The sequence below is a fragment of the Oryx dammah genome, unplaced genomic scaffold, assembly GCF_014754425.2.
Source record: "Oryx dammah isolate SB20612 unplaced genomic scaffold, SCBI_Odam_1.1 HiC_scaffold_27, whole genome shotgun sequence".
Classification (NCBI taxonomy): Eukaryota; Metazoa; Chordata; class Mammalia; order Artiodactyla; family Bovidae; genus Oryx; species Oryx dammah.
In genome coordinates this window covers 110,829,982-110,843,958 of record NW_024070211.1, presented here as the reverse complement: position 1 = coordinate 110,843,958, position 13,977 = coordinate 110,829,982, and the positions used below count along the sequence as shown (strand labels likewise).

Sequence of the window (13,977 nt, the reverse complement as noted above, 5' to 3'; positions counted from 1 at the left end):
GCTTATTGATGGTATTAGCACACTTTCTACAGAGGTCATTTTTAATTATTTTCTAAACATTCCTTACATATTAATCATATTAACACATTGTAACATTTGTATTTATATCCACAGATGTCTTGCATAGTATGTCATTCTTACAAGCAATCAATTAGTCTTTTTTCTTTTACACTTTATGTTGGCTTTGGTATCATGTTTAAAAGAGTCTTTTCTGCCCCACTTTTTAGTAAGTATTCACATATATTTTTTCTAGGTCTATTTTACATTGAAAACTTTAATTCATCTGGAATTGATTTTGGTATTAGATGGAGTAAGGATATAACTTTATTTTTTCTAAATGTGTGGGTGTGTGTGTGTTAGTCACTCAGTTGTGTCTGACTTTTTGTGATCCCATGGACTGTAGCCCACCAGTCTCCTCTGTCCATGGGGTTTCCCAGGCAGGGATACTGAAGTAGGTAGCCATTTGCTTCTCCAAAGGATCTTCCTGGTTCAATCCTTTAGTCTCCTGAATTGTAAGCAGATTCTTTACCATCTGACTCACCAGGGAAGCCCAGGTAGCCCCTTTTCTTAATGTACTTTTTCAAATAATCCAACCTTAACCTACTGATTTGACATACTAGCTTTATTAGAAATGGAATTCTTGCATATAAGGAGAGGGAAGCCTGGCGTTCTGCAGTCCATGGGGTCTCAAGAGTCAGACGTGACTTGGCAACTGAACAACAAATTCTGACTAGTTTTTGGACTTCTGTTTTCTTCCAGTGCTTTGACTGTGTATCCTGACACTATAGACATGCCCAGGACATTTTGCTTTGTAGAGTTTTGTAATGTCTGAAAGGACAAGGACTCCTCCCATCCTCTCTAACCCTACCCCACTACAGTCAACAACACTCATTTTCCTCTAGTATTTTCCTGATTCTTCCTATATGTCTGTTCTTCCAGATGAACTTTAAATTATTTGTTCAGGTTCCCCAAGAGTTTTTGGAACTTTGATTGGGATTACTTTAATTTTGACCCGAATTTACATTTTTTCACAATATTGAGTATTCAGTTCCCAAAACCCACTGTCTTCCTTTTAATTATCTTCCATGCCCCTCCCTAGAGTTGTATAGCTTTCTTCTTATCAGTCCTGTACATTTCTGGATAAATGTATTCCTAGATATTTCATATTTTTTTGTTATAATCGGAAGAAGGATCTTTCCCCCTGTATATTTTGTTTTGATTATCAGTTTTAAAAAATCCTTAAATCTAGCTCAATATTTCCAGATAGTTTTGGCTTCTCAAAACAGAATAAACAGAAAGGATACTATCATTTGTGGTAGTATAGTGTGGACTATGTGATTTATGAGGTATGACTGTTGAAGACTGTTTAAGGGAACAGAACATCCCAGAAACTATATGCTAATGAATATGATCCTTCCAAGCTAGTTATGTTGGAAATCTATACATTTATGACAACAAGAACAATTTACTCTAAAGACAACAGAGGATATATATTCTTTAAAAAAAAATTACCACCACTGAAAATATGAAAAAGAATTAATTAACTTGCTATGAGGACATTATCTGAAAATAATGTTTTGAAGATATTTTACTGTTATTGGAATAAATAGTAATCTCTTAACATGATTTATTTGAAAGGACAACCTTTATTTTGATGTAGAGTTGTAATTTTTAGTTAAGCAACATAACTTTGTAGATATGCCTTATGTTATCAGGTGTCAAAGAGATGGTTGACAGGTTTTATGTGTTTGCTGTTGTTGTTGTTGTTGTAAAAGAATCATTTAATCAGTTTTTCTGTATTAAATAAGATTCAGTTGCCTCAGCCATTATGGATTGGCAATGTTTCAGCTGTTTGGGAAAATGGAATTTGGAATTTGCCAGTTTTCTAAGATCATTTAAAATAAATTTTTTTTCATCTACATTATGGATTTCAAAAGCATGTGTAGTCTAACCTGGTATCTTAATCATCAATTAGAATGCTCCTGTAGAAAATGTGATTCTGAGCTCATAACAACTGACTTGTAGATGGTCTTAGAAATAAGACCTTTTGTATATTGAAGATTACTGAGATTTCTCTACATGTTGTGGTCCTTGAAAGTTAAGACTATAATTAACATTTTCAATTATTCTTAAGCAACTTGCTGTGGCATTATTATTCATGGGCTATTTGTTTTAATCATTCTTAAATGTATTGATTTTTTTTTTTTTTGGCTGCACCCTGCTGGCAAGTGGGATCTTACTTCCCTGACCAGGGATCAAACCCACACCCCCTGCACTGACAGCGTGGAATCTTAATCATTGACCTGCCAATACAGGAAGTCCCTGTATTGATGTTTTAGTTTATATATAATTTCTTGGAATAAGTTTATTATATGTTAAGTAAAGAATGCTTGTATTCTTTTTTTCCTTTGGGTGGGTGAGGAGTCTGGCTGTAGGTTGGAATTGGATGTGTGATCTTTCAGACCTGACTGTAAGCAATTATAAATCTTTTCCTGCAAGCCCTCATTGAAAGAATTGGTACATACCAGTGTGCACACTAGAATCAGTACACAACCAGTGCATTGCCATTTTCTGGAGGGATTTCAGTCAAGACCTCCTTCCCTCTGTCCCCCGACTCATCTCCTGTGTGTGGCCATTGTCTTACGTACATCTGCATTCTAATAAAGTTGATTAATATATGGGGACTCACAAAATGGATGTTGCTTCAGTGGCCTAGTTAAGGTCACATTTCTAAACCTTAGTCAGCCTACACTTATGGGAAACACCTGTTAAGGAAACCTAACATACTCCAATCACAATCCTCCAACCTAATTTTAGGTTGCCGACAAAGGTCCCTCGAGTCAAAGCTATGGTTTTTCCAGTGGTCATGTATGGATGTGAGAGCTGGACTATAAAGAAAGCTGAGTGCCAAAGAATTGATGCTTTTGAAACTGTGGTGTTGGAGAAGACTCTTGAGAGTCCCTTGGACAGCACAGAGATCAAACCAGTCAATCCTAAAGGAAATCAGTCCTGAATATTCTTTGGAAGGACTGATGTTGAAGCTGAATACTTTAGCCACCTGATTCAAAGAACAGATTCATTGGAAAAGACCCTGATGCAGGGCAAGATTGAAGGCAGGAGGAGAAGGGGACGACAGAGGATGAGATGGTTGGATGGCATCACCAACTCAAAGGACATGAGTTTAAGCAAACTCCAGGAGTTGGTGATGGAAAGGGAAGCCCGATGTGCTGCAGTCCATGGGGTCGCAAAGAGTCAGACACGGCTGAGTGAACTGAACTGAACTGAATTGAATTTTAGCTAGCTTGCTGTACACTAGAAAACAGGACCTGCTAGCCTTATAACAAAATCCCTGACCTCCTAGGCAATCATGCTGTTTCCATAATGCCTCTTCTAGTGTACAACCAGCTCTTACCCAGAACAACTTGGGAAGAGTGCTCCACTGCTTGTGAGACAGTGTACCCCCAAAACTATGTATGATTTTCCCTTGAAAAAAGACATCAGTCTCATTACTGAATTGTTTTAGTTTTTTTCATTTGACAGTTCCTAGACCAGATGCCTGCATTCAGAGGACTCCTTAGTGGGAGCCTCAGAGGAGACACCTTGGCCCTTTCCCTCTTCATAACCCACCCCTTCACTGTCCATGGGCCCACAAAAAGGCATTAGTCTGTTTTTCAGGGGTCCTGGGCGGTGAGACAGTTTTCCCCATCATGTTGCATCCACTTGATCCTTCCCTAGGAGAATGGAACACTGGGAAGGAAGCTAGGGCCTCTTTTTCCTCTTGCTTGCATTGTTACAGTAAGTAAAAGGCTTGATTGTTACTTTCAGTTTGTCTTTTTATCCTAATGGATCACCTCAGTACCTTGACTGCTTCACAGTGGAAAGTGGGAATGGTGTTCCTAATTCGTTATTTTGTTATTTTTTCTTTCCTTTTCAAGCTTTAAGGGTTCCCCTTTAGAAATGTTTCTGGAATTCACTGAATAGTAATTTGACTTTACATTTGTGAAACAGTGTAGTTTTTACTGTTCTTTGTATAAACTTTGTGACTTAGGAATTGTCTCCATCTTACAAATGAGCCTTAGGGAAAGTATGTGACTTTCCCCAAAATCATAATTAATGGATTGGCTGGACCATGATTTAAACTTGAGGCTTATTCTTTTCTCAGTTCAGCACTGTCTACTCTACTACCCCACTTCACTGGTAAATCAGTGTTTCACTTTCTTGGGAGGTTCGGGATACTTTAGGGCTGTATAATAAGCATAGTGGAAGACTTGACCCTGTAATATTCATAAAGCTGTATGGAGATTGTAAGAATAGCCAGACTAATGGTAGCAACAGTAATATCAACTATTGAGCACTTACCATGCACCCAGCAGTGTGCTACATATATGCTGGATACATCACTGCCTATGTTGTTATTTAGTTGCTAAGTCGTGTGCAACTCTTTGCCCACCTGTGGACTGTAGCCTGCCAGGCTCCTCTGTCCATGGGATTTCCCAGGCAAGAATACTGGAATGGGTTGCCATTTACTTTTCCAATTGATTAACCTTCTCATATTTTGCAGTAAACTTATTAGTCACATGTTATTGAGGAAATTGAGGTCAACAAAATTTAAGTATCATGTCAGAGGTTATGTGGTAGTAAGTGGCAGAACCTGGATTGAACTTAATCCAAACCCTTTTTCTCATCATCTGAAATTGTTTTCAAAGGAGAATTGAGGTGAGTCTGCCCGACTTGGAGCATTTCTGCTGTTAAGGAACAGTATCTTTTAATACTGTATTACTCAATGTTGAAAAATATATAAACCTCCATTTAAAGGAAAAATATTCTCCCTGAGTTGAGGTCTTGCATAAATCTGGATATAAGTTCCTTGTGCAGAGCTCAACTATAAAGTCAAAATAAGCACAGATACAACCACAAAGCCAATAAAATTCAAATTAGCCACATTTTAATGTGACTGCTGATGTTTTGCAGAACTAAATTGGAGCTCTCATTATAAGCAAGGCACTGACCACCACCACATAGGCTCTTTTGACTTCAGCCTGTCTGTACTGCATGTGCTATGTGTCTTCTTAATTCCCTCACCACTTGTCTCGATTCCGAATACTGCAGAATCTTTCTACAGTGTGCTGTGTACGCAGATGCATCATTTCCATCTGTGTTGCTTGTTGCAACAAGATCATAAATGTACAGACAGGCCCTGAAATCAAGTAGCTTTTACACATTTGCTCATATTGATTTTATTTTGGGGTTATCATAATATACAATTTAAAAAATTGTCATAGCATCTTAGATGTGTCTAGTGGGGATTGATCCTGAGGAGCAAAGGATGGAGATTTGTTTTAATGACCTGGTAAATATTAAAATGAAGTAGTGGATGGGAGTCTGTATTTCAGCTTTTTGTCCATGCTAAAGTTTTTTTTTCCCTAGGTGTTCATGACCTTGTGGTTCTCCCACACTATGAGTCTCTCATTCAAAGCAGGACTTCCATCTCCTCCTTGCAGTATTACTGTTTTTGTTACTAGGTGAGATGGTGTAACAAACTCAGAAAGCCTAATTACTAACCAGGACCTTCTGTCTGTCTTTGCTTCCCTTGTTTCCTGTTCAGCCGAGACTTCAGCCACATCAAGTCCATCAGCCTTCCCCTACCCCTAGTCCTTCTTCCTCTCTCCTCTTTATTTTTAAATTTCCAGTCATTTTGGACTTACTTGATGGTCCTCAGTTATAGTCTCCCTCAATTCCACATCCTAAATCACCACTGCTTTCTGTACTACCAGCTTAGACAGGCCATGATATAGGTAAAACTGAATATTTTCCCTCAGACCACCTGGTGGTAGAGGAAATCACACAACTGCTCTATTATTTCGGTTACTTTTGGTTGAAGATAACAGAAAATTCAGACTGGCCTAAGCAATTAAGGAAATATATTGGCTCAATAACTGAAAAAGCCGGATGTGGGACTGGCTTCAAGTGAAACTTACTGTAACTAACAGTGGAACCTAACTTCTTTCAGTTTTCCCAGTTTTCCTTTTTCAGAGTTGGCTTCATCCTAAATTTGTACCATTCCATCATCGTTAGGCCACATAGCTTCAAGATAGCTTTTGTTATCTACTGAATTGTGTCCCCTCCCCCCAAATTCAGATGCTGAAGATCCACACCCGCCATGTGACTCTATTGGCAGATGGGGCCTTTATAGAGGAAATAAAAGTTGAGGTCATAAGGGTAGAGCCCTAATCCAATAGAACCCTGTCCTTGTAAGAAGAGTCGAGATATCTGAGATCTCTCCACAAGCATGCAAGATGGAAGGCTATGTAAGGACACAGCAAGAAAACAGCAAGACACAGGACCTCACCAGAAATCAACCCTGATGCCACCTTGATCTTGGACTTCTGGCTTGTAGAACTGTTGTGAATTTCTATTGTTTAAACCAATCAGTCTGGTATTTTGACTATGCCAAAGCCTTTGACTGTGTGGATCAAAATAAACTGTGGAAAATTCTGAAAGAGATGGGAATACCAGACCACCTGACCTGCCTCTTGAGAAATCTGTGTGCAGGTCAGGAAGCAACAGTTAGAACTGGACATGGAACAACAGACTGGTTCCAAATAGGAAAAGGAGTACGTCATGGCTGTATATTGTCACCCTGCTTATTTAACTGATATGCAGAGTATATATGAGAAATGCTGGGCTGGAAGAAACACAAGCTGGAATCAAGATTACCGGGAGAAATATCAATAACCTCAGATATGCAGGTGACACCACCCTTATGGCAGAAAGTGAAGAGGAACTAAAAAGCCTCTTGATGAAAATGAAAGTGGAGAATGAAAAGTTGTCTTAAAGCTCAACATTCAGAAAACGAAGATCATGGCATCTGGTCCCATCACTTCATGGAAAATAGATGGGGAAACAGTGGAAACAGTGTCAGACTTTATTTTTGGGGCTCCAGAATCACTGCAGATGGTGACTGCAGCCATGAAATTAAAAGACGCTTACTCCTTGGAAGAAAAGTTATGAACAACCTAGATAGCATATTCAAAAGCAGAGACATTACTTTGCTGACTAAGGTCCATCTAGTCAAGGCTATGGTTTTTCCTGTGGCCATGTATGGATGTGAGAGTTGGACTGTGAAGAAGGCTGAGCGCCGAAGAATTGATGTGTTTGAACCGTGGTGTTGGAGAAGGCTCTTGAGAGTCCCTTGGACTGCAAGGAGATCCAACCAGTCCATTCTGAAGGAGATGAGCCCTGGGATTTCTTTGGAAGGAATGATGCTAAAGCTGAAACTCCAGTACTTTGGCCACCTCATGCAAAGACTTGACTCATTGGAAAAGACTCTGATGCTGGGAGGGATTGGGGGCAGGAGGAGAAGGGGACGACCGAGGAGGAGATGGCTGGATGGCATCACTGACTCGACAGACGTGAGTCTGAGTGAACTCTGGGAGTTGGTGATGGACAGGGAGGCCTGGCGTGCTGTGATTCATGGGGTCGCAAAGAGTCGGACACGACTGAGCGACTGAACTGAACTGAACTGAGCTGACTAATACAGCTTTTAAGAGCTCCAGGGCTTCATGCTTCCTCTATTATGTGTATCAGGTATGAGAAATCATCTTTGTCCCGAAAGCTCTAGAACTAGACCTAAAAGATGCACTCTGTTGGCCAGACTTAGTCTCATGCTGACCTCTGAACCAGCCTCAATGCCCACAAGTTTGGAATGTACCGATTGGCTTGGTGTAGGTTGTGCAGTCCATCTCTGGCTTCGACAGGTCCACTGTGGCTTCTCTGCGAACTCATAGATCCCAAGTCCATGAGCTCTTGGAATTGGGGAGTGAGTACTCAGGAGGCAGACAATAAATCATCATAATTTGAGTTGAGACTTCATATGGCCCAGTTATGTTGCTGACATTCCTTTGCTCAAGTGTTGTTAGTTTCCTTTCTCTCTCTTTTTTTCCCCCTGTTCCTTCTTTTCTCAACTCCCATACCTTGTAGCCTCTTACTTCACAGAGAAGAGAGCTTTGGGAAAGGGCTCTCTTAAGTCTGCCCTTCCACTACAAACACACCTGTTCTCACTCATCAGAAGATGAGAATGTGCCTGACACCTACATGGGTAACTTGTTTTCTGTGTACTTCCCTTCTCTGCCTCCCCCTTATTGAAACTTGTTTGTTAGCAGTTCATCTCTTTCCAGTTTCTTCCAGTCTGTTTTATTTCAAACATTGGATTATTTTTCTCTCATCCTACTAAGATACTTGGGATTCTTTGTGTCTTAACAGATATTTTTCTGCCTCCATTGTTTATTCAGGTTTTTAAAAACTTTTTACCTAATATCCTTCTTTGTCATAGGATTCCATCAAAGATACATTACATTTAGTCATCATGTCTCTTCAGACACCTTGTGAACTCTGGCAGTTTCTCAGATTCAACTTGTTTTCGATGACCTCGACAGCTTGGGGGAATATGGTCAGGTATTTGGTACAGTGTTCCTCAACTGGGCTTTGTCTGATGTTTTTCTCAGATTAGGTTGGAGGCAAAGTGCTGTTCTCATCATATGATGTGAAGAATGTGTGTGTGCTAAGTCGCTTCAGTCACGTCTGACTCTTTGAGATGCTCTTATGGCCTGTAGCCTGCCAGGCTCCTTCCTCTGCCAATGGCATTCTCCAGGCAAGAATACTGGAGTGGGTTGCCATGCCCTTTCCCAGGGGATCTTCCCAACCCAGGGATCAAACTTCTGCAATGGCAGGTGGATTCTTTCCCACTAGCGCCACTTGGGAAGCCCCGTATAAAGAATATATACTATCAACCTGACTTATTGTTGATGTTAACTTTGATCACCTGACTGAGGTCGTGGTTGTCAAGTTTCTCCATTGCAGAGTTACTCCCCCACATCCCACACAGTGCTCTTTAGCGGAGGTAACTATGCATAGCCCACATTTAAGTAATGAGGAGTTACATTCCACTTCCTTGAGAGTGGAGTGTCTACATCAATTATTTTGAAAGTCTTGGAAGTTTTGTCTCTTCTTCCCCATTTACTTATTCATTTATTCAACCATTTCTATCAATATGAACACATGGATATTTATTTTATACCTTGGGTTATAAGCCAAAATTATTTTGTTGCTCAAAGTATTTCAGCTTTGGCTGTTGGGAGCACCTTCAGGTGGCTTATGTGTCCCTTTGACACATCCTTTTTGTTGTGGGTTGTTTTTTTGTTTGTGTTTGAGCACTTCCTTACTTTCTGGCACCATGCTACAAGCTCATTTTATATATTCCCTGCCCCAATCCTAGCATCAGCTATTTTCTCCAAGGAACCCTGATTCCTTTTATTAGGGAATGGTATTAGAAACCAAGATCTGGGTCCCTGGTGTGCTTGTTGCTTCAGAACTATCAGAATAAGGAAATATATGTGCTAACCCATGTTATACACAAATCTCCAAATAGTTCTGTATGTAACATCTGTATATGAATTCATACTGATGACTCCCAATTCTAATTCATCACCATGTGAATTATTCTAGTTTTCTCCCCTCAGTTATCTGTAACCTTTCACTCCTGGTGAGAAACCTGGTTCCTACCATCTATTTCTTAATAGTTCAATTCCAGTATATTTGTATTGTAGCTTCTTCATACTGTCCTTAGTGTAACAGATTCAACTCATTTCCAGACTGACTTAGCATCTTTTTTCAAATTATTTTGATTCCCTGAATATGTAATACTGTTGCAGGAAGGGGGAGCCCTTCCAGGGCCCAAAACTGGGCTCTTGTCTAACACTCGGAAATGAATTGTCCGAGGAGACACATGTGCTGACAAAGCAAGAGATTTTATTGGGAAAGGGCACCCGGCTGGAGAGCAGGAGGGTAAGGGAACCCAGGAGAACTCCTCTGCCGCATGGCTTGCAGTCTCGGGTTTTATGGTGGTGGGATTAGTTTCTGGGTGGTCTTTGGCCAATTACTGTAATTCAGAGTCTTTCCTAGTGGCGCACACATCGCTCAGCCACGATGGATGCTAGCGAGAGGGATTCTGGGAAGTGGGCGGACATGCGGTGTCTCCTTTCGACCTTTCCCGAACTCTTCCGGTTGGTGGTGGCTTATTAGTTCCGTATTCCTTATCAGGATCCCCTGTCATAAAACAACTCATGCAAATAGTTACTATGGTGCCTGGCCAGGGTGGGCAGTTTCAATCAGTGTGCTTCCCCTAACAATACCACACATTTTCGTCTTTATTTCTGCTAGTCCCTCTGTCTGAGGTGCCCTGGCTTTTATCCTTATCTCCTTGGAATGTTGCCACTCACTCTTCTAGACCCAGTACAGAGGTTGACTCCATCAAGAAGCTTTCCCTAACCAACCACAAGCAAGAGACTTAATCACTCATTCCTCTATACTCTAATAGCTCTTTATACTCACCTCTGTTACACATGGAACAGGACTCTGTTTGTGTCTTTCTTCTTCACATGATAGTAGAATTCTTGAAGGCAGGAACCAAGTGGACTTGTCCCTGGATTTCTGATGGATCCAGTAATGGAGGTTATGTTTAGCTCCTCTTGGGTGATAATTACAGAAAACCTAATAGTGGCTAAAATATATAAGGATTTATTTTTATCCTCTAGTAGGAAATTCAGAGGAAAGTCATAACTACCATTGGTTTCCCTGTTCAGTGATACCGTCAAGAATGAGGCCCTTCTCTCCCCTATACACAACATCACTTTCTTTTCAGGAAAAAGGCAGAGTTGAGGATGCCAGCAAGCTATCCTTCAACTCCTTTCTCTTCTGTATGGAAGCAAAGACTTTTGCCATTTAACACATTTCTGTCATCTAGAACAAAACTGCAAGAGAAGATGAGACGGTGGATTTTTAGGAAGGCTAATCTTTTCAGTAAGAACAAGATGTAGGAATTAAGCTCCAGGTAATCACAAGGCTACAAGGAAATCAGGGATCTGTTTCCTGTTGGATGAGAGGCCTGAAGGTAGAAGACCAGGCTGAGAAGACTCTTGAAAACAAAGGGAGAAAAGGGGGTGATCCCAGTGGGAGTAACATCTAACTTTAATTGGTGGAAAGCGCAAGTGCGCCTAATGAGGAATCTAACATACTCTGTCCACCCACTCTATATGTATAGCATTCTGTATTGCTCCCTGGAAATGTTCAGCTTTTCTGTTTTCATGTAGAAGTTGTATCACTCTTGTGAATTTTACTTTCTATTCTCTGGCACCTTTTCTGACTGTCATGCCTCCTATGATGTGACAGTCAAAATTTTACCTGATAGATCATGGTGCATTTTGCCGTGATTTTTTGCAAGTTATAATAATTATAGTTCTTTAAAGTAGAATTTACACAGTGCTATAATCTCTGCCTACCTGAACCCCACATTCCTTTGAAATTACGGAAATACATTCATTTGGGTGCTTTTTATTCACTATTACATTTCAGATTTTTTTTTATGGATAACATTCACTTATGACTTGAATTCTTTATAATACTCCATTTTGTGCCAGGACAGCCTTATTGATACATTAGTCCAAACATGACTGGGTAAATCTTGCCTACAGGTATAAGCATCTCCTGCTGTCTAGTGTACTTAGGGTTAGAGGCATTTGCAATGAATTAGAAAGGAGAAGCTTCATTAAGAGTAGAATTCCATTAACTTCATCCATGTGAGTTTTTTACTAGAAATTGTAAGGACTGGTAACACATAAAGTATGTGTGTAACTTAATACCTTTTCTCAGTCCACCAAGTCTGATTACTACTTCCAGAAGTTACTGTAGTGCACAAAAATGTGAAATGCCAGGCGGGTAAGTTAAAACAGATTTCATTCTGGTCTCCAATTTTGGGAGACAAATTCCAGAGCAATTAGAACAGTATATCCTTCAGATATTGAGTATAAGGGCAGCTTTGAGATGGGTTTACATGAAATTCCTCATATAATGTGCGAGTCCCATAACCTCTTTGTGTGTGAGTGCGTGCACAGTGACACCTTCAAGGGTGGTTGTGCACACCAAACACAGCATGAGATTCCCATTTTGAAGCTGCAGCATGACTGACGTCATAGTATGATCAAAGTGCTCTGCAAATACTTACTGTAATTGTTCTGTTCTTGCTAATAACCTTATTTATACTTTGAAATTATAATCATCCAAAGAAAGATTAAAACAAGATGTATGTGTTGCCTGAGCTCTTTGCCTTACAGATGGTCACACTCAGTTCCCTGAAATTGCCAGGGTTAATTGAAGCTTCAGTTTTCACTCAGGTATAGTTGATACTTAAATGTTTCTTACCTGTCGGCTTTCACTATTTAAAACAGTACAACAATACCACTTTAATTTGCTTTCATTAATGGTAGCCTCTCAGGTAATGTTAGTGCAGGTTTGTCTAGATGATGTTTGTTCCTCTGAATGAAACCTTTGTACCAGCTTCCCAGCTGAGAAGAAAAGCTAAATAGTTACAGAGGTACAAACATGAACGTCTCACTAATTTATTCATTTAAAGGATGCTCAGAGCCCAGGACACATCCAAGGGAAGTTAACTTTTAAACAAAGGGCGAGCATTTAGTGTATGATTAACGGCAGTTTCTTTCCTTGAGATTTCAGTGAGCTGAGACTACAGGGAATCATTCTTAGGGAGGCAGCTCAGAGTCAGCCAAGTGCTCCAAGGATAATCATTACAGAGTCACACAAACAGCAGTACTATTTTGCTCTAGTTCTTTGGTGCTCTTCCAGTAGTATTGAGATGTGAGAAAGCCATCTTAGGCTCAAGCCTAATAGCAAGGGAAATAAGCCCTTCTTTGCTTCTACTCCTCAGCTGTGTAAAAGTAGAGGGGCAGTGAAAAGAACTGGGTGTTACAATCTTACGTTATTTAGGTGATATAAGCGCTCTTTGCCTGTGTATTGACTCTTTGCCTGTGTATTGAGATTTGAGTACTGAAAAGAGAATGACTTTGCTTTCCTACATCAGGGGACTGGTGTTTGCCAGTGGCATTGCTTGCTATTTGATTAAGGCCCAAGAGAAAAAGCACCCCACTCCAGTACTCTTGCCTGGAAAATCCCATGGATGGAGGAGCCTGGTAGGCTGCAGTCCGTGGGGTCGTGAAGAATCAGACACGACTGAGCGACTTCACTTTCACTTTTCATTTTCATGCATTGGAGAAGGATTTGGCAACCCACTCCAGTGTTCTTGCCTGGAGAATCCCAGGGACGGGGGAGCCTGGTGGGCTGCCATCTATGGGGTCGCACAGAGTCAGACACGACTGAAGCAACTTAGCAGTGGCAGTAGCAAGAGAAAAAACAGAAGTGAGAAAGATGGAGGGAAGGCAGTCTGGGCTTCCTTATGTCAAGTACAACAAGTTAGCAACCCCAATAAAGACGGGAATGAGTACTGTGATGCTTCCTGCCTGTGCAGTATACAAAACTAGGATGCATATTGTATGTATATACATAATAAAGATTTTAAAAAAAAGGTAGAGTATAGGGTCTCTCATTCATCTGTTTGGGTTCAAGTTGAAGCCTTGTTAGTTTTTGGTGGGGTAATTTTAAGCATGTTGCTTTATTTCATTCTGTGTGAGGTTTTCCTCTGCAATATGAATATAAAAGTAGAACTCCTTTGATAGGGAAACAGAGATTAAGTAAGATAATACTAAATGCTTAGAACAGGGCCTCAAGCATGGTAAATGCTTAACTTTTTAATATTAATATTTAAATGAAAGATAAATGGTGATTGCTGGTTTACTTCCTCAAATATTTGTTCAAATTGCAAAGTATGCTATGGAGTATTTCCCTTTACTAAAATCATCTTTTTTATTTAAAAAGTACTTAAAACAATTACTCTACAAAAATAATATTTTCAAGTACTTAGACACTTTTTCATGTTTGTAACATGAAATATCCTGTGTACATCTTACCTAACTGGAAGAATATGATATAGTTTGTTGGTACGGTAAGGGCTGTCAGTCTTTGTGAAAAGGGCTCCATTTTAGTAGCAAGCAAAAGCATTTAGCCAAAATT

The 13,977-nt window shown here is 40.1% G+C and overlaps 1 protein-coding gene across 4 annotated transcripts in view; it reads left to right on the top strand.

The window, feature by feature from the left end:
- Positions 1-13,977, top strand: part of METTL8 (methyltransferase like 8) — an 85,906-nt gene that overhangs the window by 15,526 nt on the left and 56,403 nt on the right. The window lies entirely within an intron of this gene.